The following is a 14,714-nucleotide window of genomic DNA, read 5'->3' as shown; positions in this document are numbered from 1 at the left end:
AGAAAAGACTTGGAGTTCTCGGTGAGGGCCATATAGCTCTGTTTGGAAGTTAGATAAGTAGTTAGATAATTGCAGGAAACAAGTTCAATCTGTGGAGATCTGCAAGTACAGGAGAAGTCATTTTAATTTTATTCTGAAGGAAATAGGAAGCTATCAAAGGCTTTTGAGTGAGGGAGACACATGTGGGAAGCAGAGTTTTAAAAAGATGAAACTGTCCAGGATGTGGGGGAGGGGCTGGAAGCAGGGAGGCCAACTGGGGGGCTCTCCTTAGAAGAATCCTGTACACCCTGAAGGTCATGGCTGTGCAGAGACTGCGTGTCATTTGAGTTCTGCTGCACTCTGTGCTGGGTGCCAGCCGGAAAGCCGCTCAGATGAAGCATCTTTAGGCAGCTTGCACTCTGCCTAATGTGGTTCACATTGAATGGCCTAAATCCCCGTGGCCTTTGATGTGGAAATGTCATCAGGACATTGAGTGAATTCCAGGAAGCCTTCCAGGGGAGAACACACAATAAAGGAGGCCCCACGCTACACACATGTTAACCTCGGGAAGCAGAGAGACAGTGATGAGGGAAAACCACAGAGATTTTTTTCCCCAGTGCTACAGGTCAAACCCCAAAGTAGAGACAGTAGAATATGAAGGACTCCCTTGATTTTGGCTAATCCTCAAAGAATGATTTTTCTGTAGACATGTTGCCTCACCCCCATTCCTACTCATATATGCATATCCTGCACCACAGGAATCTTGGTTTTATTAGAGCAATATGCAGAGATCAATGTATTGGGAGTATTCTAGCCAGAGCTTGCTTTTAGAGGTAATGGGTCCATGCTGTTTACAGGTTGCACAAATGCAAGAAGGCTGCGTCAGGGAACTTGGGTTGAACTTGAGTGTGCTTATTAGCCATGTGACCTTGGGCAAGTTCACTCAGCTGCAGAATAGTAATAGAAACACAAGGACCCGAGGAAATAATACATAGGACAGCATCTTACTCGAAGTAAGGAGTTGACAAAGCACTGAGCAGGATCAGAAATCAATGCCTGCAGAGCCGGGAGGGTGATGGAAATGAATACAGAGGACTGGGTGAAGACCTGGGAAATGAGAGCCACCGCCAGGGCAGTGGCTCATGCCTGTAATGCTGGCACTTTGGGAGGCCGAGGCTGGAGGATTGCTGAGACTAGGAGTTCAAGAAAAGCCTAGGCAATCTATTGAGACCTCCTCTCTACAAAAAAAAAATTATTTTTTTAGGAAAAAAAATGTGCTGATTGTTTTTCTATTTATCTATTTATTTTTATTTTAAAGATGGGGTACCATTCAGGGTTAGGTATACAAATGTTCATTATGCAGTTACCCTTGTTGATGAGGTATGCCCCCCTTTCCCCTGGCATTTTCCCACTACTGCCAATCCCTTTCTTACAGTGCTACAATAGTTATTCAAGGCCCTCTTATGAGTGAGAACATGTGCTACTCAGTTCTTTGTTTCTGTGATAGATCACTCAGTATTATAGCCTCTAAGTCCATCCAGGTTGCTGCAAGGTTTATAATTTTGTCCTTCTTTAAGTCTGTGTAATATTCCATCATGTATATGTACCACTTTTTTTTTACATAGTCCTCTTTTGATGAGCAGCACGGTTGGTTCCATGTTTTTGCTATTGTAAATAATGTTGCAATAAACATGCATTTGCAGTTATCTTTTTCATAGAGTGATTTGAGTTTCCTCAGGTATATTTCCAGTAAGGAGATCACAGGGTCATATGGGAGGTAAACTTTTAGATCTTTTAGGAGTCACCACACTGTTTTCCACAGAGGCTGTACTACTTTACACTCCCACCAACAGGGTAGAAGTGTTCCCTTTTCAACACATCCTCTCCAGCATCTGTTGTTTTTTTTTTTGTTGTTATTGATGATGGCCATCCTGACTGGAGTTAGGTGGTACCTCAATTTAGTTTTAGTTTGCATTTCTTTGATGACTAGTGAGGCTGAGCATTTTTTCAATGTATCTGTTGGCTGCTCGTATGTCTTCTTTTAAGAAGTGTCTATTCATATCTTTTGCCCATTTTGTCTGTTTTTTTCTTTTTGGCACATTTGAGCTCCTTGTAGATTCTAGATATTAGGCCTTTGTCAGATATACAGTTGGCAAATGTTTTTTCCCAGTCTGTGGACTGTCCCCTCGCTCTCTCAGTGGTTTCTTTGGCTTTGCAGAAGTTTGTCAGTTTGAAGAGGTCCCACTTGTCTATCTTATCTTTTATGGCATGGGCACTTGGGTATTTTTTTAAATTTGCTGGGCATGGTGGCACGCTCCTGTAGTTCCAGGTACTTGGAAGACTGAGGCAGAAGGGTCGCCTGAGCCCAGGATTTGGAGACTGTGATGAGCTGTGATTGTGCCACTGTACTCCAGCCTGGGCAACAGAGCAAGACCCTGACTCAAAAAAGAAATAAAAGGAAAATAAAAATAGAGATTTTTAAATGCAAAATTGCCTAATTTTTAAATAATAGCAACTAATTTGGATTATTTGTCAAACCCACACTAAGCAGCAGTTTGCGGCAGGTTTGCAAGCAACACCTAGCAGTTTGTGAGTTATCTTAGAGATTTGGATCATGTCCGGTGAAATCACTAGTGTCAGCTCTAACGTTCATTCTGCTGGCTGGTTGTGTGTGTTTGAAAGAGTTCATCAAAGCTTACTTTTCACATCAAAGAAATGTAGATAATTAAGACAAGTCACAAAGCAATGGGATGGTGAGAATTAACTGAGATTAAGTGCACAGCGGTCCACCAGTCAGAAAGAGGCTGGAGCAGTTGCTGGAAGCCCCCACCACCATGCCAGGCATTAACCCTGTGGCTGCTGGTCTTTAGGGGGGCCTGGAGGTCCGGTGTAAAAGTTGGAAAGTTGAAGCAGCAGCTTTTACCAAAGCTCTTCACCCAGTTCCCAGCCCGCTGTAATTCTCAGCAAATAGCAACAGTTGTTTTTAAGGCTCAATCAAAGTTCACCTCTTGTGCCCCCTCCTCACCATCCACAGTGGTTTTCATGCCACTAGTAACTGTGCCCTGTGCTAAAGCGGATAAACGCCAGGGAGCCAGGCCCAGACGGTGAGAGGGTGTAGGACGTTTAAATGACTCATCACAGGCCAGGCGATGTGTCAGTGCCTCCTAAGAGGTGCAGAGGAGATGAGTGAGACCAAGTGCGGAGGAATACAGTGTGAGCCACACCATTCAGGCCAGGCCAGGCCAGGCCAGACTCCAGAACTAGGAGTAGACAGGGCAGGCTTTGTGGGCTATGGATAGTGCAGTCACATTGCACTCACGAGCAGTCCCAGGCTTGGGGTTGGAGGCTCTGCCATTAGGTGGTATCTCAGTGTAGTTTTAATTTGCATTTCTTTGATGACTAGTGAGACTGAGCATTTTTTCAATGTATCTGTTGGCTGCTCATGTCTTCTTTTGAGAAGTGTCTATTCATATCTTTTGCCCACTTTGTAATAGGGCTGTTTGTTTTGAGGTCTGTCTGGGGTCGCCATCTTGACATTCCCAATGATTTTATTTTTGCATTTGTGTTTTCCAAGTGTGACGGGACCATGAGGCATGCACCAGGTTCTTGCACTCATCTGTACTCACTAGTATTCCAGTGTCCAAGGCAGCTTGGACAAATAAAAAACACTATAACAAGTCATGAGAAAAACCACAAAAGGAAGGAAGAAGCATTGCTCTGGTTTTTCAAGCAAGGAGGTCTCATATTTTTATTTTGTGCAGGGCCTATAAATTATGTCACTGGCCCTGAGAGTGAAACTGGAGGTGTAAAGAATCTCTAGGAACCTGATGGGTAGAGATGGAAGAGAGGTTGATTCAGTTGCTGGAGTTTTGGGTGACACGATTCCACCTTACGTAAAACCGTCTAGGGCGTTGTAGGACATGTGGCATCCCAACCCTCTCTCCCCCAATTAAAGGTATCAATCCCAAATACCTCCAAGGGACTGTGACACCACACTCCCCACAATGGCATTAAAACCCATGGGAGTGGGGAAAACAAGAGTGATCAAAGGAAACGTTAGAATAAGAAATAACATTGTGAAATCATGAGAATCCCAGAGTTGAAGGGATCTTAGAGACTGTCGGTCAAACCTTTTGAAAACCCTGACAGGATTCAGCACCTCCTTGAAAATTCCCTTGACTGATCCATTCCCCGCAATGACAGGAAGAGTCGGTTTTCTAGTTCCAGGGATACAGCTAGAGCGGGTTGCTTTCTCTTCTGAAAAATGACTCTTTGCCCAGAGATACACCTACCTTCATAGTCATGATAAACACAAGCAAGCACTAGTACCTTCTCCCAGCCTCCCCAATAGTGAGGAAAAAGGGGGGAGACTCTTTAGCAAAGTTACAGGCTCTTACCTGTTCAGACAGGGTTAGACATGGGTAGTGGCCCTGTCTCCACAATCTGTGTCCCAGAGGCACTCACATTTAGCCCCATCCATCCAGGATCTGGCAGGTATAACAACAATGGCCTTTCTACAGAAAAGGACTTCAAAGGCCATTTTCTTTCTTTCTTTCTTTCTTTTTTTTGAGCTGGAGTTTCACTCTGTCGCCCAGACTGGAGTGCAGGGGCCGCTCCCGCCCACCGCAGCCTCGACCTGCTGGGCTCCGGCAATCCTTCCGCCTCAGTCTTCCAAGTAGCTGGAATTACAGGCATGCGCTACCACGCCCGGCTGATTTTTTGATTTACTGTAGAGATGAGGTCTCGCTGCCCAGGCGGGTCTCGAACCCGTGGGCTCAGGCAATCCACCCACCTCAGCCTCCCAAAGGCGCGGGATTACAGGCTGAGCCACCAAGCCCGGCTTAAAGGCCATTTTCTGAGCAGCCAGAACTGTGGGATTGGGTTGGGGGATCAGGCATTTGAGAGTTGGGTTCTGTGGTAAAAGTAACCCATCAACTTTTTAAAACACAGTTGATTCTCATTATTCACAGGAATTATGACCTATATAGTCATCGTGAACTGCATTAACAAACATTGAACCCCTACTTTTAGGGGAAACACAAAATTATGTGCCTGAGAGTCTCTGGTCACATTTTTGACAATCGATCATTATACAACCTTGTTTTAGGTATGTTTATGTTTAAGAACACCTTATTTTATATGTAATATATAGTTGATTCATTAGCATCGAACTCATGGTCAACAGCACTGTAACTCATGCCTGAATGACATTTATCTCACACACATATTTTCTCCATAAGGTTCATCACAGCTTTCTTGCACATAGGAACACCAGACAACATGTCTGTGCTTGGGGGCCATTTTAAACAGCAAAATCACCAACAAAAAGCACAAAAAGGCAAGAAATATGGCACTAAATATGCTGTAAAAAAGACTTATTTACAGTGTGAGAGCAAAAAGGAGAAGGCAGATCATTGTTATCTTTGGCCTCGTCTGTTCCGATCCACAAATGACCATGCAAACACCGTGAGTATCGATTTGGGCGTTAGAAATTAAGTTTAGCAAGTTGTGAATTTGCAATTACAGAATCTGTGAAAAATGAGGACTGATTGTCTCTAAAAGTCACTTACACACTTGTTGGACATAGCATTTATACTTAAACTCACCCTATCAGGTCTCCGGTCTAGTTATTTCAAGTAGGTTTGTATCTAAGACCTGTAAGTGTTAACTAGCCTACGAGACACCACGACATCAAAAGAAAACAAAATAATTATTGTAAAATTGAGGGGTTATTTTTCTCTTGAGAGAACATAGCTCCCAACTGAGAATAAATCTGAGACATCTTTCCAAGATACTACATAAGCCACTTGCATATTTTAGCATTAAGTTGATGAAATCGTCCTTCTATTAAGGCAGACTTTTTCTAAAACTTCTACAAACTGATCTTTGTTCTGTCTTTGGAAACTGCACAGAACATGGCCACCATTCTCCCACATGACTGTCTTTCATATATTTGAAAACACTACCAGTTCTCCCTTCTAAAATGGCAACTTCTCATGCTCGACATCCCCTTCTCTGATTGCGCTTCTTCATTTGCCCAATTTCGCTATTGTCACTTTTTTGGTACATACTCTAATCTGTCAGTAATTGACTGCCATCTCCTGCTTATGCTCTAAAATAAAATTCCGCTGGTAGGACAATTAATTCACACAATTTTTCTGGAGAGTAATCTGACAATACATATGAAACTCTTTAAAATAATCATAATTTTCCATGTCTTGAAATTTATCCTAAGGAAATAATCATGACGTGTTGCATTTAGTTACAAGGATGCTCATTACAGAATTCTTTGTTGCTCCAAAGGGTAGAAACAATTTAAACTTCCAAAAATCGAACATTTAAAAAAATATATGGCACATCCACACAGCCATTAAATGCTGTGTAGCCATTAAAATGACAATGTAAGCAAATCTATGTTGATTTACATAGGTATTCATATGATCATAATAGAATAGAAGATTATTAAAAATGGATAGAATGATTACGTATTTATTAAAACATCCATCTATTATATAGACATAAAAACATTCCCAAGAAGTTAACAGTAGCTCTTTAAGGTTGATTCCATTTGAAATGTTGCTTTTCTTCATCTACTGTTTTCTATGATAAGCTACTATATTTGTGATTTAAAAAAAAATTCTGTTTAGTGGTTAAAAGGCTTAAAATTAAAGCAATTTTTGTAGTTCCTTGTTACTTTCAGGTAAAGTCCAAACCCCCAGCTTGGGACATGAGATATTTTTCATGATTTTACCTCTTGGGTTTCATCTCCTGATAGTCTTCACTAGCACTTTCCACTTTGGCTATCAAGAACCACCTAGAATTCCCCAAATTTGTTCCCCTGTTTTCCACTTTCTGCTAGAAACACCCTAAGCGTTCTATAGGTTCAGAAACTGTCTTGGCAAGATTATCCAAAATAGCACAACTAATAAAATAGGAAAAACTACTCCAAGGTTGTCTCTCTCTGAGGCCCATGCTATCGCCCCAGGATCAGAATGAAAAATTAGAGCTGTCAATGTGATATTTTTCTAATTATCTTTGTGCCATAATCTCAGCATAGGCAAGTTAATCACTAACATTTTTTGCACATTGTCTGGAGGAAGAGAAACCCTGAAAGATTTTCTCTTCTGTTACCATATATACAGAGAATCAAAATGACTCCAGAAATGGGCTTTTCCTTTTTGAGAGGAATGACCCAGGGTTTTCAGAGCAATATTTCAGCCAGACATTAAAGCCCAGTTTGCAAACATATGCCCCGTGTAGTCAGATTTCACTAATATGGTCTACTTTGATTTTTTTTATCCTTCTTTCCTTCTAAGAATTTAATATTGAATTTCAAAATCCAAATGGCATAAATAAATTCCAGATGTCATCTCAAATCCCTAAATCTCACACTAAACTCAGGAGAGGCATTGCTATATATGAGTAGATGGTTACATTTAATTCCCTGAAAAGCCAAAAGGGTCTTTGGGAGGTTCTTCAGCCTTCTTCCACCAAGAAAGCACATTAACTCTTTTGACTCTCTTGAGAAGCTGAGTTCTGGAGTTTCACAGCGCAGCTGTCTGACACATGCTCTGCTTTATTCCTCTCATCAAGGGGCAAAATAACATCATGGTGCAGTGCCGGGCACTGAATCAGGCTGCCTGTGTTCCAATTCAACTGCATATCTTTGGACAGTCAATTAACCTCTCTATTCCTGTTTTTTCCATCTATAAAATGGGGACAAACACAATACTTACAGCTCCAAGGTCTGTTGAAATTAATGAGTTAATTAAAGTATTTAACATAATGCCAGCCACACAGCAAAAGGTCTACACTTATTATGTCCTAAGTGGTGTGTATATAAAGAGCTGACATAGGCAGTCCTCATTGGCTGAGAAATTCCCTTCCCTTCGTTCTTTCTAGATAAACAAGGTTAAGTCTTAACTTTTGATTAGGAACCTCTCATCCTCTGAAGGACTAATCAGCTAACTTCAGATGGCCGACTCCTCCGCTAAACCCCAGCCAGCCCCTACTTCCCCTACCCGATCTTTGTGCCTAAGCCATGCCATCTCCAACTTAGCCTGCAGCATAACTCCACTTACACAAACATAAAGGTTTCATCCTCAAAGGATTTGTGAACGTGGCTTCATGTCTCCAATTAATAAAAGAAGATCATACGTAGAAAACCCAAATAATAGATGGGCATAATAGGTAATAAAAAAAATGAGTTTTCTTCCTTCTTCCCCCATTCACGGTAGGCACCTCTGTTTACAAGAAACAATCATGACCATGAAAGACCTTCATTGCTAACCTTCAAGAGAGCATTATATACAGCATATATCCTTCAGCCTCTCAGTTTCACCCGTCCAACCCACCGACCACACATTGGTGCCAGACAGCAACTGGACACACCCAGTGCTGTTTCACATTTGACTTGTCTTTTCACTTCTTAATAGTAACAAAAGCTTGCATAATATATTATTGTTCATGAAGTGCTTGCGCGTACATCCCCTTGCTTACACCTTAAATAAACTCTCTAAGTAGGTACTATGATAATCATCATCATGATCATGATTTTTCAGTATGGACAACTAAAACCTGGAAAGGTGAGATTTACCCAAAATCATTCAGCTGGTAAGAGGTTCAATGGGAATTTGAACCTGGATTCTCTGCCTTTTGTGCTTTTTTTCTGCCAAGCTTCTGCTACTTTTTTTTTTTTTTTTTGAGTTGGAGTCTCACTCAGTCGCCCAGACTGGAATGCAGTGGCCGCTCCCGGCCACCGCAGCCTCGCCTGCTGGGCTCTGGTGATCCTTCCACCTCAGCCTTCGGAGAAGCCGGAATTACAGGCATGTGATACCACGCCCGGCTGATTTTTTTTGATTTATTGTAGAGATGAGATCTCGCTGCCCAGGCGGCTCTCGAACCTGCAGGCTCAGGCAATCCACTCACCTCAGCCTCCCAAAGGCACGGGATTACAGGCTGAGCCACCGAGCCCGGCTGCTTCTGCTACTTTTATAGGATTAATGATTGCAAACCTTAAAAGATGCCCCATTAATTCTATAGTTGTATCTCTTCCTTTGATGATTTTTTTATTTTAAGTTTTGATTTCTGTGCTACGTCTGATATTACCATGTTTGGCAAGATGGAGCCCACTTTAGTCACTCAGCCAGGTGGATCTGTTTCTGTAGGTTATAATGATTGTGTGTGAGTTTTCTTTTTTTTTCGGACACATTTTATTGCTGTTTTGTTCAAGCAGAATTTTGTTATACTGTAGCCAAATGATGCCTCATCTAAAAATAAAAATAAACAATTCCAGAAAATGTGCTCAAAAAAGAAGCCAAATCTTTTGTAACAATGAAGTATTATACACAAATCCAAAAGTATTCCATATTGAGACTAGAATGGAAATGTAAGTAAGAGAGCTGTGTCGTTTAGGAAATGTGTTTGACTTTATGCAACAGAAACCCAACTTCAAGAAGCTGGCCAAGTAGTGGTTTATTTTTCTCACCTAAAAAGAAGTTAGTTTTGAGATATGCCATCAAGGGTTGGTACAATGGCTTCTGCCTTATTCAGTTCTGGCTACATAACAAGATAACATAGACTGAGTGACTTAAACAACAGACATTTTTTCCTCACAGTTCTGGAGGCTGGGAAGTACACAATCAAAGTACTGGTAGAACCATGTCTGATGAGGTTCTGCTTTTCTTGGTTTGCAGATGGTCATCTTCTTACTGTGTCCTACAATGCAGAGAGAGGAAGAAAGAACTCTTCTGTCTCTTTTTATAAGGGCACTAATCCCATCATGAGGACTCTACCCTCATGACCTAATTACCTCCCAAAAGACTCATCTCCTAATACTATCACATTGGAGATTAGAGTTTCAACACATAAATTTGGAGGGACACAAACATTCAGCCCATAGCAGCTTCACTGTCCTCAGAGATCCAGGTTTCTTCTCCTCCATCTTGGTATGCAACACTCTCTATTGCAATATACAATAGATATCTACTCTACCTCAATGACTCATTCTGATCCATGGCAAGCTACAAAGAACAAAATCTGAACAGGAGATACCAGCTAAGTCTTTCTTCATGAGGGAGCTTTCTCAGCAATTTCGTCCATCAACCTCTCCTTACCTATCATTGACTTAACTAGTTAGATCACATGACCTTCAATGACCACAAAAGCTTCTGGGAAGGCAGGTATTTGCCTGGTTACATTGCCTCTCCAGACAAATGAGATCTCTCTTGGTAAGAAAAATGGCAAAATGGACATTGGAAAGCAATTTACTGAATGTTCCACGAAAATTACCGTTCTTCAAAAGCCTGCAATGTGTTAGGCTCCAACTAAGAAAATACTAAGAAAGAAATAACACTATCTTTGCATTAGACATACAGAAAGTGATATGCAGAAAGATGTGCTATGTGAAATGTGATACACAGCCGGGCTCGGTGGCTCAGCCTGTAATCCCGCGCCTTTGGGAGGTGAGTGGATTGCCTGAACCCGCAGGTTCAAGACCCGCCTGGGCAACTTGGCAAGACCTCATCTCTACAATAAACCAAAATGAGCCGGGCATGGTAGCACGCGCCTGTAGTTCCGGCTACTTGGAAGGCTGAGACGGAAGGATCGCCGGAGCCCAGCAGGTCGAGGCTGTGGTGGCCGGGAGCGTGTCACTGCACTCCAGTCTGGGTGACAGAGTAAGACTCCAACTCAAAAAAAAAAAAAGAAATGCGATACATTTGCCTCTAAAGATTGCTATATGGGTTTTCTTCATGTGGCAATACCTGATTCAGGATAGACACTCAAAAAATGGTTTCAAATGTTTCCTTTTCTTCCTTTTCTCTCTCTCAAATGAAATTAGAAATGCAATACCTGCTTCCATTTGGAATACCTTTGTATTTGCTTTCTCTAATTAGTCTTGCTATGATACCACTATGGCTACTATTCTGGCCAGTGTAATCTATATCCTCCAAATCCTGGCAAATGTCACACCCTTGACTTACCAGATGACTGTATTTTCCTGTGTCATATGTTCCCTCTTTTTGACTGACTCTTCAGAGTTTTTTTAACATCATCAGCTGACATAAATAGTCTTTGGTTAGGTTGTTTAGCAGCTGCTTCATTGTGCTTGGCATTTAGGAGAAGCTGCTCGATGGTATCTATTGAATCAATGGATTTCAGCTTCTTCATTTACCAGCTGTGTGATCTTGGGCAAACTTCATAGCTTCAATGAGTAAGAAAAAAAAATGTTTGTTGTTTTAAGCCACTGAGATTGGGGAGTTGTTTATTATGCTGCAGCATTAGCTGATGACTAGAACCTACCATGCTGCAGATAAGGGAAGAAAATTCATGGAAAAGAGATGCTCAGCAGATAATACTAAAGACATATACTGTAGACTATTATCCATGCTCTAACAAGATACGTTGTTTCTGTAGCATAAATTAAAATTAACAGATAATCCTGAATTGTAATACTCTTACATTCAATAAATACTAAAGAAAAGACACATTCTGAGATTTTTAGGTTTTAGACCCAAAGGTCTTCTTCCTTGGGTTCGGTACTCATCCTCATTCCTCAACTAATCACTGCTGCTAGAGGTGCTAGAGGTGTCAGAAAGCTTGCTATGCTTAGCCCAACTTGGGTGACTTGTTCACCTCTGGGAAGGCAGCAGGCCTGAAGAGCACTATATACAACAGCCCAACTAGAACCACGAAAGACAGGAGAAGAGTTGCCAAAAGAATATTGGGGTGCTGAGCAGGCAGAAAAAATAGGATGTCCACAACGTGTGCACAACATAACACAGATCCTAGCACATGGAAAATGGACTAACATTGGCGGAAGAGCTCCCTGCACTCTGCTCAAAGAACATAAAGGGTACAATTTTACTGTTTCAGTCCAGGACAAAATGGTTAACGTTTCCTGGTTTGCCGGGGACGGTTTTTGGTTTTAGCACTGAAAGTCTCATGCCCTGGAAAACTCCTTAATTTGAAACTGAAATATCCTTGTTATAAAACCAAAAATCCCACACCTCGGAAATCAGTTTCAAGGTAAACCAGGACAGATGGTCACTTTATACAAAAATGGCACTTCCAAGTGTCAATCTTAGCTACAGTTGAGTCTTGTTAAATCAGTTTATTAGTTGCTGCATCATGGAAGAATGGCATGATATGGTACATCCAAAACTGTAGATAATCCCCTAGGAAAAAAATTCATAGTTCAAGTCAGTTTTCTTCGCTGTTATAGGATCTTTTTGCTTTGCTTCCCTCCTCTGCTTTTTTCTCCCCCTTTTGCTTTCACTCTCTTTCTCCTTTTTACTTTTCCTGTCATTTTTTCCTTCCTCTTTCTTCTTCCTTCTTTTCCTCCTTCCACTCTTCCTTTCGTCTTTCTTTATTTTCCTCTTTCTATTTTCTTTATTTTTGGCTACATACTTATCTCTCAAATTATATGTGACAGATTACGTTTGCAATCTCCAAAAGAGCTGTTATGTGCTCTCTGGCTAAACAAGCCATCCTCAGTAAATACCCTTATCCTAAATAATCTACCATCTAAGTGAAAGCTTCATTGTTGATTAAGACAAGAGGTACAAGTGCAATTAATGCAGGCTTGCTGAGACAGCATGGTCATGATGGAAAATGAGGAACTGAAAAATTGGGAGGAGAAAATGCTGATGATCATAAAGCAAGAAGATTGGAAAGTTGAAGAGCTCAAGACTGGGTTCTTTTGAGACTCATTTTGGTTTAACTGTTTACACAGAGGATGCATCTATTTATTAATAACGGCAATCACTGAGATTTGGGGACTCTTCCTTCTTTTGAATCAATATAATCATTAATTGACCAATGTAAACCAGGAAATGCTTCTTGATTACAAACTATGCTTTGAAGCTAGGCCTGCATTTGAATGTTTTCAATAAAAATCTTAAAATAGAACTAGAAGGCAATTTCCAGTCTTCAAAGGACAACTATTATTGGGGAAAGAGTCTTCTAAATTATACCTTTGAGAGTGATGAAACTTTTGTTGCTTTTATTAACATGCTAAAGTTCTAAAGAATTAACTTCACTTTGGAGGCAAACCCAAAGCTCCCTCATGACAAGATTTCCATCAAGTCAGGGAAATATACTTGGGACTTCCACTATGTCTGGTCTCCCAAATATCAGCATTCCCATGTCACTTTCACATTTTTTGTCATTACATAGTGCCACCAGTGCCACTCACTTTCCTGGTATTTTTCTACAAGTTGACTGTAAATTAGACAGATTGTGTTGATGCAGCCAATGCAGCTCATTAAGGCTTATACATGTCCAGTGGGTCCAGGCTGATTCTCAGACTCTAATGTTTTAAAATCTTCTTGGAAAAAAAAATATTGTCACCACAAGAAAAAACATACTGTGGTGGCATTGAGAAAGGACTTGAAGATTTACCACCTGGTTCTTTTCTTGGAAATCTTGAGATTCCATTTAAGTGACCTAAATTTTCTATCCATATAGTAGTGAGGATTAATTAAGTTAATATCCAGAAGAATCAATGAACTTTGCTAGTACCTAATGAATGCTAGCCATAACTCTGTTCTTATTCCCATTTGTTGAGAGAGACAGATAGCCCATTTATGCTGGGAAAGGCAATTAATTGGTGTATGTAAAGCAAAGATCATCTTCTGAAGTATGTGGTTTCAAGTTGTTACACTGTCTTGGGAAAATGATGTAAAAAAAATTAAGTTAGAACCTGGGGTCATCTCTGCAGACTAAGATATTTTGAGAGGAAATTTGTCTTAATTGGGAAGAGACAAAGGGCATGTCACAATGTTGATTTCCCTTGGCTTCTTCAGACCAGATTTTGATAACTTGGGATTAGTGAGTCAGAGGTAAGAATGAAATGTGGGAAAAATACATGTACCAAAATTTTGAGAGTCTCTGCCCACAAGCTGGGCTGATTAAGGGTTTGGGTGAGAAAACAGCCCAGAATTAGAGAGAGACCAAACTCTCCTTTCTCTGAAGAGAAACAAGCACCATTTTAGATTTTAGAGGATTTTTAAATGTTATATTCTCTATCTTATTCTTTTGAATAAATCTATTTTTTGTGCATTTTTTTGTCTCTATCAGCCCTACTAGACATATATTATTTCTAACAATGCTTTTAAAAATTTACTTGTTTTGTTTCAGTGTACAATTTTATTATCTATCAATAATGATAACTTTGCCTCCTCCTATCCAGTAGCTATATCTGTTGTTTTTTATTTCCCACCTTATCATATAGAAATCATTTTATCATTATTTGAGAATGATTTACTATAATCCCAGCACTTTGGGAGGCCTAGATAAGTGGATTGCCTGAACCCGTGGGTTCGAGACCAGCTCGGGCAACTTGGCAAGATCTCGTCTCTACAATAAATAAAAAATTAGCCAGGCGTGGTAATGCACACCTGTAGTTCTGGCTACTTGGAAGGCTGAGGTGGAAGGATTGCTGGAGCCCAGCAGGTCGACGCTGGGGTGGCCGTGAGTGTGTCACAGCACTCCAGCCTGAGTGACAGAGAGTGAGACTCCACCTAAAAAAAAAAAAAAAAAAAGAATGATCTAAATAGTATTGCATTTTAAAATCTACATTGGTAAGAATGAATTTGAAAATGGAACAATCAAAAGCCCTATAAATTTAGATGCAGTGGCTCACACCTGTGATCTCAGCACTTCGAGAGATGGCTTGAGGCCAGGAGCTCAATATCCAACCTGGTCAACTAGCGAGACCCCATCTCTACAACAAA

At 40.8% G+C, this 14,714-nt stretch overlaps 1 protein-coding gene and 1 long non-coding RNA gene across 2 annotated transcripts in view; one reads left to right on the top strand and one right to left on the bottom strand.

Annotated features, from left to right (window-relative positions):
- Positions 1-14,714, top strand: part of C1QTNF7 (C1q and TNF related 7) — a 114,561-nt gene that overhangs the window by 16,918 nt on the left and 82,929 nt on the right. The gene's annotated exons all lie outside the window — the stretch shown is intronic.
- On the bottom strand, positions 9,436-11,176 carry LOC110596485. The gene is made up of 2 exons (XR_002482495.1): positions 10,962-11,176; positions 9,436-9,696 (listed from the first exon to the last, which is right to left on the bottom strand). It is a non-coding gene; the product is annotated as an uncharacterized LOC110596485 (long non-coding RNA).

The sequence above is a fragment of the Carlito syrichta genome, unplaced genomic scaffold (assembly GCF_000164805.1).
Source record: "Carlito syrichta isolate Samal-C Ts95f unplaced genomic scaffold, Tarsius_syrichta-2.0.1 Scaffold309483, whole genome shotgun sequence".
Classification (NCBI taxonomy): Eukaryota; Metazoa; Chordata; class Mammalia; order Primates; family Tarsiidae; genus Carlito; species Carlito syrichta.
The sequence above is the reverse complement of the archived record's forward strand: the minus strand, read 5'-3'. Positions and strand labels throughout refer to the sequence as shown.